Genomic DNA, 241 nt, shown 5'->3' with positions numbered 1-241 from the left:
AGTCCTCTTATCAACTTTGTGGCCTCCTCTGGACTTGCTCCAACAGTTCCATGTCCTTCTTATGTTGAGGACACCAGAACTGCACACAGTATTCAGGTGGGGTCTCACAAGAGCAGAGTAGAGGGGGAGAATCACGTCTTTCACCCTGCTGCCACAGTTCTTTTGATGCAGCCCAGGATTCAATTGGTCTTCTGGGCTGCTAACGCACAGTGCTGGCTCATTGTGAGTTTCTTGTCCACTG

The sequence above is a fragment of the Acanthisitta chloris genome, unplaced genomic scaffold, assembly GCF_000695815.1.
Source record: "Acanthisitta chloris isolate BGI_N310 unplaced genomic scaffold, ASM69581v1 scaffold25691, whole genome shotgun sequence".
In the NCBI taxonomy this organism is placed as follows: Eukaryota; Metazoa; Chordata; class Aves; order Passeriformes; family Acanthisittidae; genus Acanthisitta; species Acanthisitta chloris.
The sequence above is the reverse complement of the archived record's forward strand: the minus strand, read 5'-3'. Positions refer to the sequence as shown.